The sequence below is a fragment of the Pteropus medius genome, unplaced genomic scaffold, assembly GCF_902729225.1.
Source record: "Pteropus medius unplaced genomic scaffold, Ma_sr-lr_union100, whole genome shotgun sequence".
NCBI classification, from domain to species: domain Eukaryota; kingdom Metazoa; phylum Chordata; class Mammalia; order Chiroptera; family Pteropodidae; genus Pteropus; species Pteropus medius.
In genome coordinates, this window is record NW_024356249.1 from 8,070,175 (window position 1) to 8,080,812 (window position 10,638).

General features: G+C 50.2%; 1 pseudogene; it reads left to right on the top strand.

The window, feature by feature from the left end:
- Nucleotides 1-4,293: 4,293 nt before the first annotated feature.
- LOC120601052 (60S ribosomal protein L35a-like) lies at nucleotides 4,294-9,879 on the top strand (annotated as a pseudogene).
- Nucleotides 9,880-10,638: the final 759 nt, after the last annotated feature.

A 10,638-nucleotide genomic window follows, 5' to 3' on the forward strand; every position in this document is an offset into this window, starting at 1 on the left:
ACTGAGGTTATGTTTCGTTCCTTTCCCTCTGTCCTCCCCTTGTAGAACCTCAAAGATGGCTAAAGATGTGAGCCATATGCCCCTCTGCCGGTGCCTGACTATTTATGAAGACCTCTTGGCTTCGTTCAAGCTTTAACACAGAGCGTGCTGATGCACTGTGGAGTGTATTGTATGTGAGCAGAGCACAACTGAATCTAGCAGTAGAAACACAACTCTGGGGAGAAGCCCGGTACCCAGTACCCAGGGCAGGGCAGGACAGTCAAGACCTCGAAGCGAGGGCTATACACATATGTCATGGCCATCAGGGCAACGGAGAGGGGCCCAGGGCACAGCAGGTTGGCAGGAGGCAGTCAGTGGTCTAGGCCAGGCCCTGCTCTTGGGTGGGCCTGTCTGCGAGCCTTTTGCCCAGAAGGGCCTCTCCTCTCTCCTAGGGTGATTCCTACAACTATTTGGCTTAGAGCCTCCTCTTCGATTTTAGTACCCTATTCTCCTCAAATCTTTAAATGACTGAGCTCACCAAGTGAGTGGCTCCGGGAGAGAAGAGATGAATGTCATGTGTGTTGAGGGCAGAGACGGTGACTCCAAGGGAGAAAGGACATCAGAGGAAGGCGGGAGGTAGACCTGGTGGCGGCAACTGTCCGAGAGGCCACCCTGTCCTGGAGCTGAGCTGGACCAGAGTTGGACAGTCGTTCACCTGACACCGGGGTCAGGCTCGGGGACAGGACGATTGTCTCCTCCCAGAAAGGTGAAGCAGGAGTTCAGGCAGGATCCCCAGCCTAGAAGAACCAGGATACCTGTCAGGAGATCAGGTAGAAACTCAGCTTCAGAGAAATAAGCCTAGTCCATGGTGACACAAAAGCTCGGTCACAATGAATAGGAAAAGAGTCCACTGCTGCCAGCAGGACAGAAACCCGCATCAAGCTGACGTGCTTAAATCTCTAAAGCTCTGGCCCAGACGCCTTTGGTCCGGGTGAGCAGCCCCTGCCAGTGCCTTCCCTGCCTGCGACCCTTTGACCTCCCCGGGGCCCCTGGAGCCAGTTCTCCTGGATGGCGTGGCTTCCGCACCTCCCGTGGAGATGCCCCTCCAGCGGCAGGAGCCTGTGCAGCTCCTGAGGCAGGTGGAAGGACCGGGAGTGCATGTGTCCTGAGGGACCCGCATCTGAGGGGGTAAACACCTCACTCCTTGCCCTCAGGCATACAATTCTAAGGCATGTCGCCATGGCCTCTCAGGAGGCTTCAGAAAGATCGAGCCCCAGATGCCCACAATGATGAACCACTCACCAAGTCACTCTTCATCATCCCTTCTCCCTCACCATGCATCCTGGGACCACGTCCCAAGCAAACGACTGACACCTAAATACTTGTCTCAGGGTTGGTTTTGGGGGAACCTGTTATGGATTGAATCGTATCCCCAAAGAAGATATGTTGAAGTCCCAACGCCGATGACCTCAGAATGAGACACTGTTTGAAAATAGGGCCATTGCAAATATAACGAGTTAAGATGAGGTCATACTCGAGTCGGGCGATCCTTGGTCCAATATGACCAGTGTCCTCATAAGAAGAGGAGAGAGAGACACATGGAGAGAAAACAGTCATGTGATGATGGAAGAGAGATTGGAACGATGTCTCTTTAAGCCGAGGGATGCTGACAACAACCGGAAGCTGGAAGAGGCAAAGAAAGATTCTCCCCTATGGGGTTTAGAGGGAGCCTGGCCCTGCCAACGCCTTGATTTTGGATGTCCAGCCTCCGGAACTGTGAGATGGCACATTTCTGTCATCGATGCCACTCAGTTTGTGGTCCTTTGTCACAGCAGTTAATACAACACCTGACGACAGTCTGTGGGGAGGCTACACCTGAGGATGGAGGTCAGTGGCTCTAACCTGCAAAGCTCAGAGGGGCAGGTGGTCCCCTGAGATGGTCGCCTCCATATCAACAGTTCTCACTAAGCATTTGGACGGAAGCTACTGGACCTGCAACGGGCTCTGAGAAGCAGATGGCTGTGGCCGTGGGCACAGGGGACTCTGTGGACTGTCTGCACCCGCTCACCGCGCCCACCTCCATCCCTCTTAAGCCTAATACCACAATCCCTTACTGATATTAAAAACTGACAAGGAATTTCGCCACCGGCACGAGCATTTTAATATTGAAAGGCTGTGAAATCTAATAAGAGCTACAAGGGAGGCTGATAGGGGTGGCGTCCTCCTTTTCCCCCTTTTGAGCTTCAATAGAACTGGGATTCAATAAGCAAATGTGACAGAATATGTAATTTCCCCTTGATCCTCAGCGGCCAGGCATTTCCTGTTTAATAACCTTAAACTGACGTCCCCTCCCCCGAGCATCTCTCCTCTCCATCTTATCAGAATGATCCTTCATTTGAACACAGCTCAGACTGGCACTTTGGTGGCACCTTATCACCGCTTGAAGATACAAAGGGAACACGCTGAAACACTATTTTCCCCCTTTGTGGTAAGGTGTTAATGAGATCTTCCTGCCGTCTCGGTGTCTGAGATGAAGGGAGATCCTCGATCCTGGCCCTTTCTGGTCAAATCTGAGTTTTAACACCTGTCCACCAAAGGTATTCCTGACAACGCCCTGCCCAGACAAGGGGTCACCAAGGTAGAAATCTTCCAGCTAGAGAGTGACCTGGGAGGCTGGGCTCTGAGTGTCTGTGTCAGATACACATGTGACGATGACAACAAGTGCTCTCACCCAAGCAGGAGAGGGCAGCAGAGAACTCTGGGCAGGCTGACAAGCACAGAGCAAGAGTCACCCCAGGGAGGTGTCCTACAGCCTGCTGAGGCTGCGGGCTCCCAGCCTCTGAGTGGGGTCCCAGCTCAGGAGAACAGAGGTGGGTGCTTTCCGATGAGCTAAGCCCTTGAAAGGACAAAATAAAACTCTTTGGTTCCTGTTTCAGTTTCCTGAAGTAAGCCAAAGGGAGCCTTGCCGGTCCTCAGAAAAGAGATGTGAAGTCTTTGTCATTAACCATCCATTATGGGCTGAATTGTGTCTCTCCCAAAATTCGTGTGTTGAAACCCATACTCCCAATGTGGCTGTGTTTGGAGACAGGGCCTTTAAGGAGGTAACTAAGATCAAAGGAGGTCCAACATGGTCCAATAATCCAATATAAATGGTGTCCCAATAAAAAAAAAAAGGGAAGAAAAGCCAGGGATGCACACACAGAGGAAAGGCCGTCCGAGGATAAAGTGATACGGCAGCCATCTTCAAGAAGAGAGGCCTCAGGAAAGACCAAACCTTGACTTTGGACTTCTAACCTCCAGCACTGTGAAAAATCAAAATCGTGTTGTTTAAGCCACCCAGTGTGTGGTATTTTGTTAGGAAAGTCTTAGCAGACTAATATGCCATCCTTCATTCTTAACTTGAATCCCCTCACTACAGCCCAGAGAGGGTCAGTTATTTGTTCAAGGTCACACAGCTCACTCATGGTTGAACCAGAATTAAAACCCAAGGTCCTGCTCTCAGTTTCGTGCTAATCTTGCTACACCAGCTGCTCCGCAGAAGAACAAAGTCAGCGTTGCCCACTAGACATGAACACACACACACTCAAATAAACACCTTAATTTTTAATAAAGGAGTAAAAATTCTCCAACCTCCACTGCTTTGGGCACTGTTCAGTGGGAATAATTGAGCTTCTTCATCTCCTGCTGCACAAACCACCATCTCGAGGACTTGGTATTTACTTGGACAAATGGTAATCGCCCCCAGAATGGCAGCCAGCCTCGGAGGGTCACCCGACTGATAACATTTGCAGTTGCTATGTTACTTCAGTTCCTAATGTGCCGTCATTTGTTACTTAGAGTTCCCAGAAGTCCCTGCAAAGCTAGAAGCGACAGACAGGGAACCACGCTGACTTGGAGCGGGTGCTACCAGGTTCCCAGCCAATTACACCCCGGCCCTGAGTGTCTGAGCCAGAGTCCCCAGGTCTGATGGACAGTAAGCTTCCCCCATACTTCCTTTACTGGATCCCTACTTCTTGGGCCACGAGAGAAAAGGACCTGAACAGGGATGGTGGGCCATGAGGCTGGCCCTGGTGGATGGACTGACCGAAGGGAGAGGCAGACCAGAAGACACTTGTTCAGGACCATTTAATGTTTACCACTGGCAGCCAGGACGCAGAGGCCATGGGGTGTCATGGAAAAGAGCACTAGTTTTAGAGCCCGAAGACCTGGATTTGAATACAGGCTCTCCCAAGAATAGCTGTTTGCCTTAGGGAACTGTTTAGACTTCTCAGATCTTTGGTGTTCTCACCTATAACGAGGATAGGGAACGACAGAATGCGCAAGTGAGCTTTCAGCAGTGCCTGGTGCCTGACGGGATCGATATAAATAGTACTTGGTCCTCCTTCTGTCCTACGTGCAGATGAGCCCTGGACGCGGGGCTGGCCTTCAGCTCTCAGTGGCTGGGATTGAAATGCTCGGAAGACCTAAGACAGGTGAAGGCAAGAGAGAGAACCACGGAAGAAAAGAGGTCAAGGAAAGAGAGAACACCAGGCCGCATCCCGGTTGCCCCAGGTGATGACTGGCAGGTCCAGTAACTCTGCTTTCTCTCTTCCATTAAGTCATAGAAACCTCTTTTGAGGAAGAAAGTGTTCAGTTAAAAGATATGTTAAGAGATATATAAGATATAGTGATAAAGCCAAGGGCGGGAAGCCATGGAAAGGGGGCGAGGTCAGGGCTGGGAGGGGCGAGGGCATCTCAGTTCTCCTCGCGGTCTCTTTAATTCCACACCGAGTGCCTGCCATCTCAGCCGAGGCCTCCTCCGGCCTTGTTTCTCGTCCACCCCCTTCTGCAAACGGCCCTGAACGGCAGGGAGGGCGGGGGCTGGGGCTGGCATGGAGAATCCTCCTGATCCCCACCACCAGCTCTGGTAGAACCAAATTCGTATCCATAATGTGAACTGGCCCATGAACAGGAAAACGGCTCGGTGCAATTCCGATAAAGCGAAAGGCACAGAGCCTTCCTGCAGGAATCTCGTTTATCCACATTCTTGTGCAGGAAGATGGCTGTCTGTACATATGTCTGTCACATTACTTGGGAACAAGTTCAAGTTCTCTGAGAAGAATGCTATGCTGTCTATGAGGTCATTTACTTTAAAACACTTCAGTGTAAACAAGGTGAGATGTGTGCACAGCTATCTCTGAGTATTTTTCCGATAGTTAGCATTAGAGGTGCCCAAAAATGAACACTTCAGGGTGGTCCCAATTCTTAGCATTTAAAATATCAGTGTGTCAAAAATCCACTAAGTCAGTTTGCCACATGAAGACTGGCCGAAAGTGAATGAGCCTAACCATCGGCGTAAGTGCCTGTGGCCTGAACAATAGCTTGGAGACTAGGAAACAGCCCGGTCTGATCAAGGTGACCAGAGCAATCCTCAGGACAGTCATGCAGCTAATGAAGACTGTAACCTAATCAATGGCTTGGCACGATGCTACCATAACAAAGCCATGCTCCCTTCTCTGGATTCTCCAGGCAGGATCTCGTTTCTGTGAACACATCCCTCCATCTAGGCTTCTGCCAGCACTGACCAGGGGAGACGGGCTCTGACCAGGCCCAGGTGTGCTGGTCCACGTGGTGGGAAGACCTGGGTAGCTGGAGATGCTATAGAGTGTGGCTGTCAGGGACTAGCTTTCAATCCCGCCCCCACCGCTCATGGTCCTTGGGCTTGTTACATAACCTCTCTGTGCTCAGATAATGCAGGTAAAGGGTTGAGGATTGTGCTCAGCAAATCGTAAATGCATTATTCTTATCGCCCCACAGAGGAAAGTTGAGCACCAGGACATCCGAGCTCCAAGACATCAGGTTTTATTAGGATAATAATAACTACCTTTTAATGAGACACTGAATCACTATAAACACACTCTACGAACTTCTTTATATTACACTCCAGCTCCCTGAATCCTCACAACAACTCTTTGGGGGTAGCTAGTATTATCCCCATTTTACATTCTCGGGGATGATGAAGGTAAAGCTTGGGAAGGTTAAGTAACTTGCTCCCTGCTACACAGCCTAAAGCAGAGGAACCGGGACATAAACCAAGCCCCGTGTGACACAGAGCCCGCCTCTCTCTAGGAATGCCGTGCTTCTTCCTGGGGGCAGTCTGGCTCTCCGTGTTGACTTGTTGACCAGGGAGAGAACTCACGGACAATGGAACGGCTCACCCCCTTGGCGATTCTCTTTCTCACTTTGTTAATGAGCGAGCTTTCAGGTTCATGCCCTGGGCTGGGGGAGTGGTTCACAGCCTCGGCCTTGGGTACACGATAGATTCACCTTTAAAAAGCTCAATGCTGAGGTCACACTCTGGACCCATCAAATCCAAATCTTAGAGACTATGACCCACGCAGCTGTACTTTTTAGGCTCCCCAAGCAGTGACAATGCTCCCTTAGGTCATGAACCACTGGATTAGGATGAACCAGCAAGGCTGCGTCTAACAGACGCCTGTAAAATTAAGCACCTGATCCTACAAGGGCCCTGAGCCCAATCACCATGGCTAGGTTCTGAACACACTGAGAAGAGCGTCACCCTCCCGATTCTCTGACGGGATAACTCGGGATGAACCCTGGACTCAAAACCAAGGCTTTGCCTCCCACCCCGCAAAGAAAAGAATGGTCCCTGGGAGCCTGGGCTCTCCCTTCGCACCTTCGCATCTCCCCCAGCATCAGCGTCAAGTGCTGCCCCCCCAGGCAGCTCGGACCAGGCCCCTCCTTCGGTCTCCCCAACTCAGCCTCGGACAACACAAATGAATCTGGATATTTGGTTATTATTCTCAAAATAAAGGATCAGGCTTTGCCTGGGACATAATGAGTTGAATCAAATTTTATGGGTCTCTCTGGGAAGACTGGGTGGATGGCTGGCGGCAGAGGGGGAGGAAAAGGAAGAGGGCAGATGGGTAACGGCTCCTGGGTCTCTCTCCAGGGGCAGATAGAAAGGCTAAAGCAGAATCCTCAGAAGATGCAGGCAATCAGCAGAATTAGCATACAAACTGCCTCCTCCAGACATCAGCTCCTGGCAGCCAAGGACCCATCAGGGGCAGCGGGCTCTTATCCCTGCAATAAATACTTATGAAAGCTTGCTGATGCCAAACCTCTTGAGAGGAATGTGGGGGAGAGAGAGCTGCCCGGAGCTGGGGGCTCAGGATGCAAAAACGGTAACAGAGAGAGCAATGGACTGAGGGTAGAGGGCAGATGGATGGTCAGGGAGAAACAAAGGCAGATACAAGAACCACATTACTGCCCATGGAGGACCTGGGCCAGGAGCGAAGCCACCAGCTTCTCCACTGGCATGCTGCGGGACATGGAGCCTGGCACTCTCTCTCTACAGAAGCGCAGCATGTGCTTCTGTACAGTGCACTGAGAAATGCCACTGCCCAAAAGATGCTGTGACAGTGCTCTATAGAGCTCTGACCTCCAGCAGCACATGATGGAGAGGCCTTCACATGCCCTCAGCTTGACTACACTTCAGACGGGATTCTCCTCGCACGTAGCCCCCACCTCCCTTCTCTGAGAGCAGTTATTCTAGAAAACTTGCCCTTGCAAATTCTTTCTCTGCCCCTTTGAGATGTGAGTCTTCTCCCATGCCACTTCTGCAACCCAGGAATGTCTTTCTCCGGCCATCCTTTTGAAATGTGCTCATCAAAGGAAAGAAGGAAAGAAGTAGCTCTGCCTCCTCGTCTCCTGGGAACCTAGGAGCCCAACTTTCATGAATGACAATAAGCAAACACAAATATCCCAGTTACATCAACCAACCTGCCCCTAACGTCCTCCAGTTCTTTTTCACTAGTTCACCCCGGTGATTAAAAATTCTCCTGCCTTTTGGTCCAAGAGCTGAGTTCAATCTCTCTCCCCTATTGCCATAGTCATGAATAAAGTCTTCCTGACATGTCTCACTCTTTCTGGTGCAATTTTTCTTTGACACAGAGAAAAAAACTCCAAAAAACAGTAGAGGCCTCTGAGCCCTGGGAATCGTGGTCTGGCTGGTTCATCTCTACAGACTACCTTTGGGGAAATGTGATTGGCCACAGATGTCCCTTCAGCAAAAGAGACGAATCCTGGAACACGCCCCCTGAAAGGTACCTCAATGATCATTTCATGCAAACTCTACTTTCTTACAAAGGAAAAAGCTGGGGTTCAGAGATGCAGACAAGCTACATAATTTGCAGGGCCCAGTGCAGGATGAAAACATAGGACCCCGTGTTCAAAAAGCAGTCTCTTCCTTCGGCAGTCTCTTTGTCAGCTGTCCTGATATTTTTATGTGCTATTTAATGTCATGCTCCCTTGGGCATGAGACAGTCTCTGGATGAACACAGACCCTCCCATTGTGTGGGGGTATCCACGGCAATGCCAATTCTCGCTGCGCCCTCACTCAGGCCCCTACCAGGAGCAGAGGGCAGCAAAGGTCACTGGGCTGGAGAGGCAGCTGAGAACCTGCCTGTGAGGAAGGGAGGTGAGGATGCAGCAAGAGATGGGGCCGTGCATGAGCCAAGGCTCCTGGCCCCAGCATAAACACTCCACTGTCCCAGGGACTTCACCTATAAAACACTAATTCGAAGAGAAAATTCCTAAGAATTTCAAGAGAGTAGCCTCAGAGCATTAAACTCCAAGCACAGGCCCCCTTCTGATCAGAGGGCTCTGTGCCACCACATTAGTCACACACCCGTGAAGTCGGCCCTGCAGAGACTTAGAGTAGCTTGTTCATGGTCACGAAGTTGCTTGTCAGCAGAGCGAAGACTGGAACCAGGTCTCTGACTTCCGGTGCATCGCTACCAGATCCTGCCCGCTGTAGCGGGCAGTGCCTTGCATAGTCCTGGGCGAGGAGAGACCCTCGCTTCAGGACCCAAGCCTGAGAAAGCCCCCGCTTGGGAGTGACTTCCTCAAAAGTTCCTAAGTACATGCCTAGTGCCAAGGAGTAGTCGGGCCAGGACACCCTGAGCCAGAACCAAGACCCACACAGGCTCTGCTCCTCACTGGAGTGGAACTCCACGTCTGGGACTCAGGCTTACAGCTGTCGTGTAACCAGGCCCAGTTCCAAGAACCTCCCAAGAGGGAGGGCTGACAAGGGGATCGCTCCTGCTGACAGGTGTGGCAAGTCTTTCACATGATTGTATGAGATTAGGAAGCCAGAATGGCACTGATTTTGGGTGAACTCTCCCCCAGCTCAGTAAAGGACTCTGGGCCTCCCATAATCTGCCACCACGCCTTGGGCATGAGCTGCACGTGGGGGCCCGTGTGTCTCCATCCTGTCCCAGTGGGACAGGGTAGCAGCAGGCGTCATTTACCCTGTGTGTCCCAATACAGGGTGAGGTCAATGGGAGACCCAAGATGGTCCATCTGTGGACCCCACACCATGTGTCAGGCAGTCTTCAGGCAAGAAGCCTGCTTCGTAATACCTAAAGCCCTTTCTAATGGATGTGCTGACATCATGCTCTACCAGCTCAGTAGCAAGCCTCGCCAAGGCTCAGTAGCAATCTATGCCAAAGCCAGGACAGACAAAAACTGGGGCCTGCAGAGAACAGAACTGTTAAAACAACAAACAGGTCTGGAAGGCTATGGCCCACGGCCATTTTTGCTGGCTATAAGCGGGGTCTCCGGAACCAGAGGGAACACGCAGCTCTTCTTAAAACGAAAGGCGTTTATGCTTGAGATGAGACTGAGTTTTAGCTAGGCAAGAGATGTGCTTACGTGTACAAGGCAAAGAACAACACAGTGACTCCTGGTGGCAAACGGAACAAAACCAGGGTAATCTGGGGAAAGGTGACTTGTGCTCATGGAAACTGTGGCATGGTTCGTGCCAAATTCTGAAGCCATCTTCCTGCTAAGGCCATTGGACACAGAATCCGTGAAATGCTATACCCTTCGAGGATTTAAATGTATTGAAAGGAAATAAAGTGAGCTCCTGTCTTTGTAAAAAAAAAAAAAGCCAGGACGGACATTCTTTGCATGAATGGGAATAGATGGGAATAGAGCTAGAGGTAAAATAGAGATGTCACCAACGATAAGGGCTGTCACCACACCAGGGCCTCAGCTTCAACCCCACCAAACCTACGACGTGGACTTAACCCTCTGCTCCTTTTAATTCTAATTTAATAAAATTGAGTTTCAAGTGCAGCTGACAGGTTTGGTCATATGACTTCATTACCATTTACTCTCAGTCAATTATTGTAGACCATCTTCGTCCTTGTTGAGTTTGGAGTTTTACACATCCAGGAGTCCAAATGGATAAAAAGAAAACCAAGTACCTACTTCGTTAAGATATTTAATGAGAGGGTGAGAGACTAATGATTAAAATAGCAAATTTTATGTAGCCCTTTCTATGTTCTAGCCACTGTGCTGTACACCTTTTATAAATTATCTCATCTAATATTTTCCACAACCCTATGAGAAGGTACTAATAAAATCTCTGTTATAGAGAAGAAAACTAGAAGAAGTTGAACAATTTGTCCAAGATGACACGATTAAGTGCTGAAGTCTAGATATGAACCCAGACAGCTTGAACTCATAATCATTACCCTCAACCACCTCCTCATTACAATGCTTTAACGTTCCTGTCCCTTAGATTTAATTTATCTCTCCCACCAGGATCAAAACATACCTTCTCGGCACATCTTCCCTGGGCCGCTTCTGCTG